At 43.1% G+C, this 15118-nt stretch overlaps 1 protein-coding gene across 2 annotated transcripts in view; it reads left to right on the forward strand.

The window, feature by feature from the left end:
• The first annotated feature begins 304 nt into the window (after positions 1-304).
• The window catches only part of STON2 (stonin 2), a 99659-nt gene continuing 84845 nt past the window's right edge, over positions 305-15118 (forward strand). Inside the window, exon 1 of one of the 2 annotated variants that reach the window (XM_060262020.1) lies at positions 305-484. The gene's annotated coding sequence lies outside the window, so the exon portion shown is untranslated. Of the gene's footprint in view, positions 660-15118 lie in introns of both variants that reach the window. The other variant, XM_060262019.1, reaches the window with a different exon arrangement.

The raw sequence follows: 15118 nt of genomic DNA on the forward strand, positions 1-15118 counted from the left end.
GAGAATTTAGAAACTAATGTCCAATTGTGAAGGCAGGGAAGCGAACTTTGTTTTAACATTTAAAACCTGAATAAAGGTCTGGGACTTGACGAAGAACCCCCTCGGAAACTGATATTTGAGAAACTGAAGCTCAGAATCGGGTCAACCCTCCAGCATCCCCGAGCGTGTCCTGGGTGGGAAACGAGAAAACACCCTTTTGACGGCCTGCCACGCCCTCCTTTCTCCTCAGCCAATCCCTTTGCTCCTTGGCTTTCCTTCGGCTCCAGATACCGCCCAATAGAGATACTCTCTTGCATTGGTTCCTTCCTCCAAAGGGAAGGACAACGAGAGAGCCGGAGTGGTCCCCTCGCCTGGGGTGGGGGGGATGGCTGCTTTGGACTCTAATTCTCTGTCTGCTGCTCAACTTTCCTGCGGGGTTTAAATTCCCCGATCTCTTCATCCTTCTTTTTCTGTGGCTGGAGAGAAACTACATGGCGCTTCACAGGTAATCCGATCTCTCTTCCACCACGTTTATAGCTTTCTGCTTTTCGCGTGCAAACCCAGCGAGGCAGGTGGAAAGTGCCCGAGGGAGAAGCGGCGGCGGGGTGGGTGGTGGGTGGGAACAGTGGTATAAGGAAAGTCTGCCTGCAATCTCTTCAGTAGCCCTGAGGAAACTGTAGGTAAGACAACATGACCTTTTCCTGGGTAAATAGAGACACGTAGAAATCCCCTTGAGGGCACTGCCGCGTTAACGGTGGCTTTCGGCTGAAAGTATTCCAAGAGCCGGTCTGTGTAACTGACCAGAGCACTGGCCATGCTTCGCTCTTGGCAAATCAGAGCCAAGCGTAGGGTCTCCTCCCATCTAAACAAAGACTAGATATTAGCCTGCTGGCATTCTAAAGTAGCTCTTTGTAACTGGAGTGCCCTAGTCGGGGCGGAGGTGAAAGGAAGAGCATTAGATTTATAGAGATTTTTTAAAATTAAAACCTTTTTTGTTTAAGTCCTGTTAAAAACCAAATCAGAGAAAGATCTTGGGGGGAAATGACTGATTTCCTACCCCCTCGTGGTCCTGGGAGAACAGTGCTTTGTAGACAGGCTGTGACTTGGATGCGAAGGTTTTCCTGTCTCCTTAGGGCAACTGGTCGTTCAAAGTAGGTAGCTGGATGCTGAACTAAATGGACTACTGATCTGATCCGATAGACACTTCTTATGTTCTGTTCTCTCCATGAGACAGGGTTCACAGCCTAGTGGTTAGATGTCCACCCCACCCACAAACAATAACCTGCCCCAGTGTTCCTACATCAGTTGCACTGTTGCTCACAGTCAGTCACTCTTGGATTTTCAGGCAACCCTTTCAAGCACTTGCTTAAAGGGACAATGGTTATTTCTCTCCCTGTTAAACCTCCCAGTCTCTTTCTCTTTTCCTTTTCTGAATGCATTATCTTTCCAGCTGCTAGTAAAATAGGAAGGGGTGTGTGTGTGGCAAATCAATACTGTTTAGAAGGCCCAATCACCCCAATACATTCCTTCTTGCTATGTTTAACCTGCCAGAGCAAGTCTACATTCTCAGGAAGACATTTTTGTCTTATGTGACATTTCCCCAATAATGGCTACTGGCCCTCCCTTCTAGTTCTGTTTGTGTGTTTTTAATTGGATTCTTTTATAATTTTAACTGTGGTTTTAATGTTTACATTCTCTGTCTTGTGGACCCTGATTGGATGGAAAGGCAGCATTAAAATGTTTAAAATAAATACATAAATGTCTGGGTGGCATTCCAAAATCAAGAAAAGGTGATTATAGCTTAAGGTCATGGATCTGTTTGTGCCTATTAAGTGATTAATGGACAGAATGAAAATAAAATCCAGCATGTGACTCCGAATGTGTTTAGTGAATTCTGATGTGACTTCCAGTATGTTTAGTTAAACTGCTGTTGCTGATATCAAGTTAGCATCAGACAGATGGTTTTTTTGGGAGGGGGCTGTAAGGGCAGCTGAACAAGTAAAATTCAGAACAATAATCTACCCTCAAGTCATCATTCTCTTGTGAAACTTTTATTCACTTAAATGGAGCATGTGTAGAAGAATTCCTGGTAGGCTCTGCCCTCTATGTTAGTGGTCTCAAGTGAGTCTTGGGTTATTTGTTGCATTACTTGTCCTGTGAAATGCCATTATTTGTACTTATGAGACAGACCATTTGTGTCCTTTCTGAAAATAAATGAAAAATTTGATAAGACACGTATATGTTTTTGAGAGAAAATGCTGCTGCCCTTCTCTAGAGTTTACAAGTTTTGCTGGACCATGTATCACTCCTTTTATTTAATACTCTCTAGTAATCAAAACAGGGGGAATAGGGATTTAGAAAGAAAAAACTGGTACTGCATTTTGTTCGCAGAAGAAAAGCCCATGATGATGGATGAGCTGAGCTGAAGCTCAAGGAGTAAAATTGAAGTTTGAAATTCAGTTTTCCTGGGAAGAAGGTGATGTTGACAATGTGTCTGGGTTTCAAGCCCTATACAGACTATAGCAACAGTAGCTTCATGATGTTGTCAAAGGCTTCATGAGTCAAAATGAGGTCTGAAAAGACATGCTGGGAGGTAAAAGGAAGGGAACCCAGGTCCTTATAGGTTGGCTGATGGAAGATTGTAGCTAATGAACTGAAAATGAAAAACTCAGGTGAAAGGCAGGTGAGCAGGGCTTGAAAAAAATGACAGAGGAGGTGAGAAGCTGATACAGAAAGAACCTTGGAAGTAGAAGTGAGATAAAACTGAAATTAACTTTTGTTTGAAGCAGCCAAGGAATTTTTAAAACCAAAATTTGTTGATTCCTTTCTGTTTTTGCTTAAAACTCTTTATAAATTTTATGGAAGGAGGCCTGATGCTTTACTAAAGAGAGGAGTTTAGCTGCTTGAAGAAATTATCCTTTCATGCACTTCAGAACATCTTCTGACATAGGCTAGGTTTTAGTGTCCATTCAACTTGCATGTATTTGTGCATGCTGGATTTGTGAATTTTGAACAATATGCATATTTACTTTTCACCACCATCCATCCTCCTGACAAACCACTTTTGAAACTGAATGCTGCTGCGAAAGCAGTCCATGATGTTCAAAAAATTAGGAAAAAATTCCACTGGGTAAGCAACAGACCTAGGATTAATGCTAACATAAAGTCCAACTTCTAAAGCATCCATTTTTTCCAGGTGAACTGATCTTAGTCATCTGGAGATCAGTTGTAATAGTGGATCTCTAGCCATCAACTGAGGTTGGCAACTCTGTGGCAGGTGCCATCTTGCCAGCTCTTGCAGGTAGAGAAGAACACTTCAGCTGGGAAGAAAGGCAATCACTTGGGTTGGGGTGGGGGTGGAGGGGTGAGGAGAAACTATATTCTCACAATTCCTTTTCCTGCATCCCCAGAAAGGAGCCTGTGAGGCCTACCCTTTTATGTTGCTAAGCAACAGTTTACAGAGACACAGAGCTTTTTTGTTTTTAGCAGGAACGCAGAGGAATGGAGTTCCAGCTGGCTTGGCGTCAGGTGGTGTGGCCTAATATGCAAATGAGTTACTGCTGGTTTTTTCCTATCAAAAAGCCCTATGTGAAACAATGGTGATGTCAGGGGGTGTGGCCTAATAAGCAAATGAGTTCCTGCTGGGCTTTTTCTACAAACAAAACCCTGCAGAGGAACATGTAATAACATGGAACCTGTCTCTTTAAGAGACAGCCGGGGTTGTTGGCAGTCAGAACTCCAGCCCTTGGTAAGTCTAAGAGTTCTTCCTTGCCTAGCTGTCTGCACATTAAAGAAGGTTTTGAAGACATCCTGCCTGCTGGTCTTTGTGGCCTTAGGACAGACTATTTACCCACCTCCCCAATGAGTACAGTTTACAGAGGAGACAAGCACCACAACACCTCCCCCCAGCAACATTCTTGAACCTGTTGCTTCTTACATGCTCCCCAAATCACTTTTAAAATTATTATTATTATTAGAATCACCCCACCCTGGCCAGTGCCAGACTCTGGGCAATGTACAATATAAGAATAAAATACATACATTTCAATCAATAAAACCAGTTGCATTAAAAGAAATTATAAACCCCAATAGTGTCTCATTTAAAGTGCTATTGTTCAGTTCCCAGCCGTTACCGTAGTACCACAACATAGGACATAGAAAGATGCCATGGGGTCTTGGGTTGCCATAATTCAACAGTTATCAGTTGTGTGAACCTCAGACAATTTGCCTCACGATAGCAGGCCTCTTGCAGGGAAGTTGTTGGTCCCCTCCCCTCCATCTCTCAAGACTGTAGTTTTGTTGCTGAGGAAATGCTTCCCCCTGCCCCTGCGCACACACAGAGTTTTGAGTACTGTGTGAACACCATCCACCCACCCACCCACCCACGGAGTATCTGAAAAGCACTTTCTGTGGAACAGTTCACTCATCTGTATCCTCTTACCAAGTAGTAAGGAAGATTTCACCTAAGGTGGCCAACTTTTGCTTGGGAAATACTTGGAAACTTGGGCATGGAGCCTGGGGAGGATGGGGTTTGGAAACGGGAGGGACTTCAGTGGGGTATATAATGCCACAGATTCCACTCTCCAAATGAGCCATTTTCTCCAGGGATACTGTTGTCTGTAGTGATCCTGGAAAATCTCCAGCCCCCGCCTGACCACTTGGCAACCCTAATGTCCACTGTAATGTAATGTAAAATGGTAACATGGCCCTCTAATCATCCATCTTTTGAGAGTTTTCATTTGAATGCTATAAATATAAGCTATTATGCTTATTTTTCCATTCCTAAAACAGAATTTTAGATCAAGACCTCTTTGAAGCCAATTTATTATGTAACTGTGAGCTAGATTTGTCATTTGACAGACTGCTTGAGTTAAAGACTTCCCCTAGACAGTGTGAGGCAGCTTTCAGCTAAGCCAGATCTCACAGAATATGGTGCTGCAAATTTATATTTTATAAAAGGATGATTATATGCTTTTCTCTTTTTTGTTTTGTTTTATGAAACTGAAGAAAAATCTCTTGCTCGTGGGATGAAATGGGCTCTTTCCCTTGTTTACTGTTGGAGCTGACTTTTCTCTCGCAGAAGAAACATTTGGTCCTGGCATGAAAAGACAAGTTTGGTTAGAATTGTAAATTAAATTGTAAAGAAAATAATTGGTCACTAGGAGAGTACCAGGAGCTTTGCCATTTTAGAAAGTGAAATTATTAGACTGGAAGGAACCCATTTCTGTAATGACCATAGTGCCCTTTCTACACATTTTGAATCCATTTTTTTATGTGTGTTCCCCTCCCAGATTTCCTAACCATTGCAAGATATTTAATACCAGTACATAAGCTAAACGTAGCTTCTGGATTTACTACTTGCGTATATTAGTATTAACACCTGATGTCAGAGCCTAATGATTGGTATAGTTACTTCTGCAGCGAAGGTAGAAAACTGAGGTGTATCTAACATTAATCTCACCAAGCAACCAGGGGTCTCAAAAATGAGACCAGCTTCCTCAAAAGGTGACAAGGCTTTCGTCTGCCAGAAGAATAGGAACTTGGTTTTCATTTCAGGTTATACATGAGGGAGAGTGAACAAGCCCTTGTGTTCAGCAGCTGGGATGACCTACACACCCAGGTGCTTTGCACAGGTTTAGAGCAGATGAAAACGTCAGGTTTGGCATGTCGGTCAGTAGAGTCCTCCTGATCCCAGCGATGTGTGCTATAGAGAGGAAACCTTGTTTGAGCCTGTGGAAACGTGCTGCCTAACCTCACAGGTTAGGCAGCTACAGAAATCATATAAGTCTCTTGCTGTGCAGTTACATAATGGGCAAATACTCTGCTCATAAATAATGAAGCACTGGCATCAGCAAAGATTGTGTGTTTCAAGTAGGGCCTCTATTGAACTGAATTTCCTTTGAAATGGCACCAGCCAGGTCCCTGACAAGGCTGTTTCAAGAAAAAATACTTGTGGAATGACGTGGTATGATTCTCATCCTACTTAACATACTGCAATTCCTGGTTAAATCCCCTCTTATGTGACTTGTTACCTTATCTTGGTGCACAGCTGGGCTAAATAGATTCACAACAGACTTGTACAGCATCTTAAAGGAAGATATCATGCTATAAGCTATGTCACATGCATTTGATGGTTAGCTCTGACCCAGAAAACCTTATGCTGCTATACCAGCACTATGTTGTGGTTAGAGTTTAAGACTAGTAGGATGTGAGAGATCCAGATTTAGAATCTCCAGTCTGCTACATAAATTCAGTGGGTGACTTTGGGCCAGCCACGCTCTCTTAGTCTAACATACCTCATAGCATTGTTGCAAGGGTAAAATACAGGAGAGGCAATTATGTTAGGGGTTTTTTTGGAGCAGGAACTCCTTTGTGTATTAGGCCACACACCCCTGATGTAGCCAATCCTCCAAGAGCTTACAGTAGGCCCTGTAAGAAGAGGCCTTGAAGCTCTTGGAGGATTGGATATATCAGGGGTGTGTGGCCTAATATGCAAAGAAGTTCCTGCTACAAAAAAGCCCCTGGTTGTACACTGTTTTGGTTCCCCATTGGGGAGGAAACCAGAGTATAAATATCAAAGTTAAATAAAGGGATGAGTAGATTTCTTTGCTTTCACAATAGCACAAAACTTTGGTCTTGCTGCTGCAGACTTGCATGCATACTGTTGTGCACCTCTCTCAACAGAGGTGGATCTGGCACCCCTGCTGTCATCTTACTGTCGCCTCACCAGCTTTGAATATATGAAAGAGGAGTGGGGAGGGCTTTGGCTGTCTGGGGGGGGGGAAACAAAAGATTGCGGCCATCCAACTGAGAACATAAAAATCAGCAGCTGATTACACTTTCTGCAGGAAGCACCAGTGTAACACTCAAAGTGTGCGCATCAGCTAAAAAGACTGGTAGCCCTGACAGTGTTCTTCCACAGCACACCCTTTTCTCACTTCCCTGTGTGCTTTGCCCTTCTCTTCAGTTCTTCAGGAGCCTGTTCTTTGAGCCACTGCCTAATGTATCCCTTTCCTCCAAGAGCTCTGCCTTTGGCCACTATGCCTCTTAACTTCCACTCCTCACTTATTTCCTCTGGCTTTCCCATATCAGCTCCAGCAACAAGAGCCCTGTGAGTTTTTCCTCAATGAAGCTGAATCTTTCACATGAACTTAGAGATATATTCTAGCAAACATACTGCTGCTGACAATTTTCCTTAGCAGATAGAATGATTATGAATATTCCGTGATACATTAGCTCAGCCAATCAGATACTTTGCCACCACTGCAAAGCCCCTAACCTCATTATAATATGAACATATGAAGCTGCCTTATACTGAATCAGACCCTTGGTCCATCAAAGTCAGTATTGTCTACTCAGACTGGCAGCGGCTCTCCAAAGTCTCAAGCTGAGGTTTTTCACGCCTACTTGCCTAGACCCTTTTTAATTGGAGATGCCGGGGATTGAACTTGGGACCTTCTGCTTACCAAGCGGATGCTCTACCATTGAGCCACAATATAGACTGATACAAATATTAACCATATGGTGTTCCTCAGAATCTTCCTGTAGCGGCTCCATCCAGGGAAAGCTGGTTATTTAGACTCTAGCCACACTGTAAATTAAAGATTTCCACATTCTCACTATCAGGGATTATGATTTGGTTTGGCCACAGGCAATGAACAGTCCACTCTCCATAGAATTAAACAGCCCATGAGATCATGCATGCATCCACAATAAATACTTGTGTGAATCCATCCATAGTAGTTCGCCTTGGTAAGCTGACATGTCCTTGAGCATCCCACTTCACAGATAGAAGCCAGGGACTCTTATCCTGGGGCAAGATATTCTGAATAGAGAGCAATTGTTTATCTAATGGTTGGTAGTATAGCTCCCTTGTATAGCTTTTTTGCACAGTTGTGAGTTTAGCAAATTTTTATTTTACTTACGTGATGACTAAACTGAAATTCTACAATGTTTGTAATGGAATTTCCACAGAGACAAAAGTGCTCCATACAATACAACACCCTTGTGCAAGACTATGTACACATCATATAATACAACATCCATACTTCCTCACTATCATAATTACACCTAATACTAGACATAAGTACACCAATTGTCATGGAAGGTTGTAATTCTGTTTAGGATTACAGTGCCAGAGTGTTAGTTGCTGGCAGCCTGTACTAAATTAGTACCTAGAGGTTAAGAGCAGTGGACTCAAATCTGGAGAACTGGGTTTAATTCCCCACTCTTCCACATTAAGCCTTCTGGGTGATCTTGGGCCTGTTAACAGTCTCTCAAACCTCTCTTGGAAGTTGGCCCCACCTATGTCACAGCTTGTTGTGAGAGGAAGGGAAGGAGATTGTAAGCTGCTCTGAGACTCTTTAGGGTACTGAAAAGCAGACTATAAAAACCAACTCCTCCTTTTTAATAGTAGGGCTTGGTGTTTATTTGGCAGATGCACCACAGAAGGTTGACAACCTCCAATGAATTGGGGTTGTTGATAAACAAACAGGAGTTTATGCCATAGCAGTTAAAAAGCATCCTTTACCCAAAATATTCCCTTGGAATCTGTCTTCAAGTTTGAATTCACACAACAAACATATCCACCTTTTGATGACTACCATCTTAAGTGATCTCTTATTTGTTAAATATATTTATATCTCCCTTTCCCAAAGACTTAAGGTGGTTTACACATTCTAGTTTAATCATCGCAGTTGCATTTATCTTGCAACTGAGCAAGCATATCACATATCACCTTAAACATGATGGCCTGTATTCAACCACATTAAGGACAAGTAAGTGTTATTTTCCCACAGTATACTTTCCCCACACATATTCTGTTCCTGTGGAACTGCTGACCCCCCCCCCCCCCAGAAAAAAGATTTCAGGAGGGGAGAATTAGAAGAGGTTACTCCCCCCTCTTAAAAAAATTTATAGGCACGTACTCTTTCTTAATTGTATGGTTGGGTACAGGCCAATATTTTCAATGTAGGCAGTTTACACATTTAGGCAGTTAGCTTCACATCACTGGGTATTATACATAGGCATATGAAGTGGCCATCTGAGATCTGAAAACTTCATTAATTCTGTGTTAACTTGGGTACAGTATAAGTCATGCAGCTCTGCTCAGTTTACTATTTAAAACTGACTCGTATGCACTTGGATGAGAAAGTTGCCCAGCTGAATTCTGCAAACACATCCGTGGTTTATGTCACACCCAAAGAGCCACTGTTTCCATCAGCCCTCATTCTATCCCATACTTCCTCTAAGGAGCTATAGGCAATGTACATGGTTCTTTTCTCCCCATTTATCCTCACAACTATCCTACAAAAGCTGGCTAGGTTTCAGAGAGATTGACTGACTGAAAATCACCCAGGAAGCTTTATGGCTGCAGGGTATTTGAACCTCCTCACTCATAGGCCAACCATATGTGCTCTGTAGAAACATCTGTTGAGCAACTTTATTGGGTCTTGGTCAAAGTAAACAACAAAAGAATTGTCAGAATGTCATGGGTCTGGAGTAGGGTTACCAGGTCCTGGCAACCAGCAGGAGACTGGGTGAAGCATGGACATGAAGGGCAGCTGTCAGCAACAACATGTTGTCACTTCTAAGGGAACCAGAAAGTGATGTCATACCTCTCTGGAAATTGCAGGAACTTCTCTGGTAAAACCATAGAGTTTCCACTGATACTTAGAGGCCTAATGTTACTTCTGAGTTTCCTCAAAAGTGACATCACACCATCACCAATGGTGATTTTTAAAATATCTTTCTTTGAGTCTCTCCAGCCACTGGAAGGACACATGGCAACCCTAATGGAGCTTATCCTCATTTGAGCAAAATGAGGTGAGCCTTAAGAACAGAAGAAGAGGCCTGGTGGATCAGACCCATGGTTTTTCTAGTCCAGCATCTTGTCTCATACAGTGGCCAACTAGTTACTCTGGACAGCCAACAACAGGACATAGAGGCTGAGTTCTTCCCTGATGTTGCCACCTGGCATGGGTACTCAGAGCTTTAGTGCCTCTGAATATAGAGGTTCCCTTTAGTCACAATGGCTAGCAGCCATTGATAGACATACTTTTCAAGAATCTCGCTATTCCACTTTTAAAGCCATCAATGCCTGTGGCCATCACTACATTCTCTGACAGCAAATTCCACATTTTCATCATTTGTTGAGTAAAGAAGTATTTCCTTTGTTCCATCCTGAATCTGCTCCCCATCAGCTTCATTGTATGCCCTCAAATTCTAGTGTTTTGGGAGAGGCAGAAGATGTTACCTCTTGCTTATTTATTAATGTGATTTATATCCCACCCTGCCCCACAAGCAGGCTCAGGGTGGGTCACAACAAAAGAATATGCAGATAAAATTTATACATAATAACAGAGTATAAAAACTGTAAAATCCAATAGCTTAAAACAGGGGTGTCGAACTCATTTGTTATGAAGGCCGGATCTGACGTAAATGAGACCTTGAGGGGCCAGGCCATGTCGGGTTGGGCCGAGCCATTTCGGGCCGGGCCATGTGTGTACCTATTTAAGATTAGGTAGCAGAGATATAAATTTTATAAAGAAAACAGACAAACACAATTTAAAAAAAACCCCTTAAAACATGCTTAAAATGTTAGCACTCATTGGACTTAAAGGTGCTTTCTTTGTATTTCTCCCATGGGATCCAGGGAACTGGGCAAAGGAAGCTCTGGCTCTTTCTTCCCCAGGGACAGGCGTGGGTGGAAAGCCTCAGTCAATAGAAGGAAGAGAGGTTTGGCTCAGTAGCTCTGCTGTGTGATTGAGAAAGCCTAGCAAAGCAAGCTCTCCCTCCCCCCTTCCTCCCCAAGGGAGGAGCCTCAGCCAATGGAGAAAATAGAGGTTGTGATCTGTAGCTCCTGTGCAATTGTGCAAGCCAGGCCAAGCAATCTGTTATGCAGAAGCAAGCAAGAGAGAGGGAGAAAGAAGCAGATGACAGTCAATTGCTCGGGGGCCTGATGGGAGCCATCTGGGGACCTGATTTGGCCCCCAAACTGCATGTTTGACACCCCTGGCTTAAAACATGATGGCAAACTAGAACAAACAAACTCATAGATGTATGCTGTACATATGTTCAGAGGGCCACCAGCATATTGAGTGAGTGGACAGACACCTACCAGTAAGCCTTCAATAAAATGCATAGCGTAAATGGCAAGGCACTTCACCCATCCTCTTATCCCACAACAGCTAAGCTTACTCAGGAGGCTTTCATCAGAAGCCTTTTGAAAGTCCAAGTATGTAATGTCTACCAGGTGACCATTATCTACATGCTTGTTCACTTCCTCAGACAACTCAAAAAGATTGGTGAGGCTGGACTCCTTGTTGAAACCATGCTGATTTTGCTTCAGCAGACTTTGTTCTTCTGGGTGCCTAACAACTGTATCTTTGATTACAGTTTCTACTAATTTGCCTGAGACAGATGTTAGGCCAAGTGGCCTATGATTTCCTAGTTCCACTCTGGACACATTTTTAAAAATCAGTGTAACATTTTCTACTCTCCAGTCTTCTGGTACAGTGGCTGATTTTAGTGACAAGTTACATATACTGGTTTGTAGAACTACAGTCGCACAGCCAGCGCATCTTTTGGGCAACAGCAGCAGTGAAATATGAGTTGGATCCGGACTAAATTGGAAATTTTCACCAATTCTCTGTGTCTGTTGCTGATTTCCTCCCCATGTTGTTTCTCAGAGTTCTGTATCCTAGAGTTGCCAGTCTCCTGCTATTACAGTTGATGCCCAGATGATCAGGATCAGTTCCCCTGGAGAAAATGGCTTCTTTGGAGGGTGAACTCTATAGTATTATATACCAGAAGGTCCCTCCCTTCCCCAAATCCTGCCTTTCCCAAATCCATCCCTAAAATGAGAGCCAATTTGGTATAGTGGTTAAGTGTGCAGACTCTTATCTGGGAGAACCAGATTGGATTCCCCACTCTCTCCACATGCATCTGCTGGTGTGACCTTGAGTCAGTCACAAGTTCTCACAGACTGTTCCTCTCAAGAGCAGTTTCTGTTAGAGCTTTCTCAGCTCTACCTACCTCACAGCCAGGGTGTCTGTGGTGGGGAGGGGAAGGGAAAGATTGTAAGCCACTCTGAAGGTGTCTCAGATAGTGATGGGCAGAGTATAAATCCAATCTCTTCTTTCTTCTTCTAAAATCCCAACTCAGAGTTGGCAACCCTGTATCACATAGCAACGTAGGAATCCACTGTTTTGTGGGGGGACAGCAGGGAGGAAGCAGGAAAGTTCCATTCTACTGATGGATCCGGTCTAATATTATCAACTTGACAATTGACTGCCCTTTAGTGTAAACAAAATACGCATCCTAAAATGTAACAGATCACATCACCATTGTGATACATAAGAATAATAATATCGTTTGGGGAGAGGACATCATGTGGGATTTCAGGTGCCCAAATTAATACTACTAGTGTTAATGTCTGCTGTTAGATAAATCTTAGAGTTGGGCTGGATCCTGGTGCTGGCAAAAGGGGAAGAGTTGTCTTTAAATAGTAGCACTGGGACTGTCATCCAACCCTGTAAGTTGCTGCACCAGAGTGATTCATAGGGTCATTAGGGTCTTGCTCATGTATTATGAGGTGGTTTTTGTGGTTGGGTGCTATTCCAGCCAACACAAAGGGATGCTTTCACAGTACCAATGAGACATCCATTCCTTGTTCAGGCTTTCTAACATGACATGAAGAGCACAATTGAAATGCTATCTGTGCCATCAGGGAAGCCACTCACTACAGTCTGAAAGCAAGCAGGAATGATATCAACAAAACTGACTGAATACCATTTTTAAAAAATCAAGCCCAATGTGTGAGCTTTTGAGGTCTCCAGAAATTCTTTATCCAGTTGAATGTTAAACTGGGGAGGATGTTTTTCAAGCTGTAATTTGTATTCTATAGGTAATAAAAAGCAACCCAAAGCAGCCTGCCCAATTACACAGCAGATAATCTTCTTTTTAACTCTGAGCCTTGATCAATTCATGGGAGGAGTGTGCACATGGTGTGAATGTCTGCCAGGAGTAGACTGGGGGTGATGTGAGGTAAATGTTGTTCAGCTGAATGGAAAACAAGTTTACCTCAGCAACTGCCTGTCTTCCTCTTTCCTTCCAGATGCTTTTCAAAAGCTTTTTTGTTGTTGTTTTTAAAGCATTATCTTGATTTTGGTGAGTGTTAAACTCCAGATAAAATGTTTTGCTTCTTTATTAACTGCCCCTTTCCAGATCTCTTTCAGTTCCTTCCTAGCGAGACTGAGAAGAGGTCAATGTCCTGCTATTTAAAAATGACTCAAGTTACAGATATTTAAGCATGCCAGAAGTGAACAGTTTGTTTGGTCAGGTGGGAAAAACAACAAAATATTGAGGTCAGTCTATCCCTCCCTGCCTCAAGGGCAAAGGCAAATAGAAAGCAGAAAATGTCTGTGACCTTAAATGTCTTTGGGTTGTGGTCACTGTCCTGACTTGTTTCAAACACTGAGTGTGACTGAAACCTTCCATCTCTACACACACACACAAATAAAATAAAATTACACTGCACAGGAAAAGAGGGTGAAAGTGACCAACTCAAAACTTCATAACTGTGAAGAAATCCTGCCAACTTACTTTCCTGCCAGGAACAAGGAAGCTGTACAAGGAATGAGAATGTGGAGGGGGGAGAGGGGAGTGGAAGATTACCAACAGGGCTTAATTTGAGCCAGAGTTCATCTTAGCCCTGCCCCAAAATCTGTCTTCAGTGCCATGGCTAAAGGCCAAATTACACATGATGTTAGGGAATCAGGACTGGATCCCTGATGTGTAACTTACCCTCCCAAAACAGCTGCTAGAGCTGGGAGGGGGAGGGTTTGTTAGGAATTGGGACCGTGATGGTGAGAAAGGCCCTTTTTGTTGGTTTTCATTTTGTCACATTTTTATTAAGAACATAAAAACATAAGAGAAGCCATGTTAGATCAGGCCAATGGCCCATCCAGTCCAACATTCTGTGTCACACAGCGGCCAAATATATATATATATATATATATATATATATATATATATATATATATATATATATACACACACACACACACTGTGGCTAATAGCCACTGATGGACCTCTGCTCCATATTTTTATCTAACCCCTTCTTGAAGGTGGCTATGCTTGTGGACGCCACCACCTCCTGTGGCAGTGAATTCCACATGTTAATCACCCTTTGGGTGAAGAAGTACTTCCTTTTATCCGTTTTAACCTGTCTGCTCAGCAATTTCATCGAATGCCCACGAGTTCTTGTATTGTGAGAAAGGGAGAAAAGTACTTCTTTCTCTACTTTCTCCATCCCATGCATTATCTTGTAAACTTCTATCATGTCACCCCTCAGTCGACGTTTCTCCAAGCTAAAGAGCCCTAAGCGTTTCAACCTTTCTTCATAGGGGAGGTGTTCCAGCCCTTTAATCATTTTAGTTGCCCTTTTCTGAACTTTCTCCAATGCTATAATATCCTTTTTGAGGTGCGGCGACCAGAACTGCACGCACACACACACACACACACACACACACAATTCCATGTATTAGGTTAATTTGGGAGAGAATGACTGAGCTCAAGATCACCATGGGTAAGTGGGATTGAACCCAGGGCCTAGTTAGGCACTAACCACACCATTCCATTGCCTCCCTAGGCTTCCCAATCCCCAGGTCCCAGCGGGGGATTCTCTGGTTTTACAAGCTTCCCCTGCCCCCAGCCAGCTGGTCAGCGGGGGAAGCCCCTCCCTCACAGCCACCATGTACCTCTAGATCTCAGGCAGGTCCTGCAAACAGGTCCAGTTTTAAAATGTGTGTGTGCCTTTAAATTGGAGCAGGAAGTACTTCATAGGGAAGGGTTAGCAATAGCAGACCTCGTCAGAGTGCAGCACCTCTGTTTGTTTTGCTTTCGTTTCGGACAAGTGTGTGTGTTTGTAAAAGAGCAGCGTAGCCCCTGTACTTTCCAGACTTCATTGTGGAGGCACCAGAGACTCCTCCTTTGTTCTACTGCTTTAGACCAACACGGCTGCCCACTTGCACCAGAGACAGTTAAGCGTGTGTGTGAGTTAGAAAGAGAAAGCGGGGGGAGAAGAAGATGAAGAAGATATTAGATTTATATCCCGCCCTCCACTCCGAAGAGTCTC

The sequence above is a fragment of the Heteronotia binoei genome, chromosome 21 (genome assembly GCF_032191835.1).
Source record: "Heteronotia binoei isolate CCM8104 ecotype False Entrance Well chromosome 21, APGP_CSIRO_Hbin_v1, whole genome shotgun sequence".
NCBI lineage: Eukaryota > Metazoa > Chordata > Lepidosauria > Squamata > Gekkonidae > Heteronotia > Heteronotia binoei.